Below are 2,643 nucleotides of genomic sequence, written 5' to 3' on the forward strand. Positions count from 1 at the left end.
TGTTGGTTCAGTCATATCTCTCCTATCCTCTACTTGTACAGTTGGATTTTTTGGACACAGAAATAAAACTTTATATTTGTCCCCATTAAACTTTATTTTGCTAGGATTGGCCAATCATTAAAGCCAATTGAGATCAGTTGGGGTCTTGATTCTGGCATCTACCATATTCACTGCCCCCCAAGAAATTTCATACCACTAAAAATATTTGGTCAACCAGCCATCAATATCTATACCCAAATTACCAATAAAAGACAAGATAAAGGAAGAACCTTACTGTATATCTTTGGGGACATCCCTCTGTACTGGTACAGATCCATTAAACAATACTTCTCCAATATGTTTGTAATTTTGCTCCTAATTGTACCATAATTGAGCCTACCGTTTGTAGAGGGAGACAGCTCAGTTCCAGACAGGTAGAGTTTCTGCAACATTCAAGAGAGGTTATATATGCCGGAGATCAGGAAATAGGCTAAGCGTGGGTAGATTTCTCTCTCTCTCTCTCTCTTTCTGTGCATGTGTGTGTGTGTGAATGTGTGTGTGTGTGTGTGTGATACCAACGTAAAGATATTAGGTAGAGTAATGGAAAAGGACACGATCATGCAGAGAAAGGCTCAGTGAGAAGAAAAAAGGACGACAGGGATCCTCACTAAGGGAAAGAGGAAAAGAAACCTAATAAAAATAGAGAGACTAGGGTAAGATCCAGCTAAGAGTGGTGTCATGGAATCCAAAGCAGAGTTGAAATCATCCATGAATGAAGTTGAAAGAAACCACACCATCAGTGCTGCAGAGTTTAGCGAGTAAGAAAAAAGATTTCAGTCTTGATTTTTAGTTAGTGCTTAATAATGAGTGCGCCAGATCAGCAAAACGAATCATGTTACATACATGTGATCACGGAGAACCTCGCCAAGGTATATGCCACCATGAAACTCGTATCTTCGTGATTTCCCCATTTTGGCTACGGAAGCCGAAAATCATCAACTCACTGGCTCAACACTATCCTGTGACACCATCTCTTCTGAACATCATACACTTCAGTGCTTGCCAATACTTTCTCTGCCTTCCGTCGGAGTCAGGCAAATTGAGGTCCATCGTAGTTGAATGTAGACAGAAAGCCTGGGCAGATATCACCAGGAGGCCTTAGCTGAACTGTTCACAGGAGCTAAGCTAATAAAGCCTCCTTCTGCCATAATTCCCACTTGTCTACTTCCAGGAGAGAGCACAGAGACATTAGTAATCCAACAAATGACCTCAGGCTAATTAAATCAATAGTCCTTGCAAATTAGGTTTTTAAATGAAAGTGTTTTAAAGACCTTTAAAAAAAAAAAAAAAACTCAGTTTCCTTCCTACTGGGGATAACATTTGAGGATAAATTAGCAAGTAGAAGAGAGTAAAGGAAGGAAACAGAACTGTCCTCCCTTGTCTGAAAAGTCAATTCCCATTTGAAAATGCTGAACTGAACATATAAAGACCCTTTCTATCCCACTGAGCTTTTACCTGCATAAATGCTTTCTCCGTAGTCATCACCAACCACGAAGGAATCAACATCAAGAGGAAGAGTATCTGTCTTCCTATATTAAATTTTTGTGCACAGGTTTCTGTTTCTCAAAAACTGTCGTGCATGGCAATGCATCCTATCTCCATGAGAAGGAAAAAAACCCAGAGTGATTGCCCTCCTAACTCTGGGCTGTGGGTCAATGTCCCTGAGTTTGCTTGACCGTGAACAAATCCCTTTCCCTTCTGAGCTGTCATTTATTCGTAACATGGTAAATAACAATAGCTGTAACAAGCCACTCACAGAGATACTGTACAATCTTAAGCAAAGGCAATACATTCTAGCGATTCCAACAGGCACACTTTGTCACGTGCTAACCTCTCTGAGGCTGGGATTTCTTACAGTCCTGCACTCAGCCATGCACTGCTCACAGGCAGGTGCCACCGCCCGTCCGTGTGCAGAGCCCGTCTCGACGGCCCGCCTGATCTCCCTTCCTCCAAGTGGCGTTGTCCAGCCTCCACGTGTGGCTTAAATGTCTGCAGAAAGGTCACGTGTGGGAGGGCAGGGAGTTCATGGGAACTGTGTACCTTCTGCCCAATTTTTCTGTAAACTGGAAACAGCTCTTAAAAAAAAGTCTATTCGTGACATTATGATTCTACATTAACACAGAATGTTATTGGGTGTGCAGAAAGGCACGGCAAGAAAGCAGCCAAAGCACGCGTGATGTCAGCAGAGCAAAGGAAGGATCACCTGCACAAAGTGAGGTCACCTGCATGCACAGTGGGCACACGAAGCATGTAGAAAAGCCCACGGGATGTGGGGGAGCGCTCTTTTCCAGAATGTGCCTTCACAGCCCATAGGCACACCGTGCTGCCCAGCCTGGAAATTAGGGACTGTAAGTCAAAAATGCCTCACAGGAGTCAGACTCTGAATGGGAAGATGTTTTGGGACTGTCTCCTCCAATTTTACCTACATTTTCTTTTTCAGACATGCAGAGAGTGGTGAGTTTAAAAAAAAAAAAATCTGTCTAAATAGGCTAAAATATCTCTTTCTTTTTTAAAGATTTTCTTTATTTATTTGACAGAGAGAGAGAGAGTGAGCGAGCACACAGAGAGAGAGGGAGAAGCAGGCTTCCCGCTGAGCAGGGAGCC

This window comes from Leptonychotes weddellii, chromosome 12 (genome assembly GCF_054177405.1).
Source record: "Leptonychotes weddellii isolate Sample4059 chromosome 12, ASM5417740v2, whole genome shotgun sequence".
Taxonomy (NCBI): domain Eukaryota; kingdom Metazoa; phylum Chordata; class Mammalia; order Carnivora; family Phocidae; genus Leptonychotes; species Leptonychotes weddellii.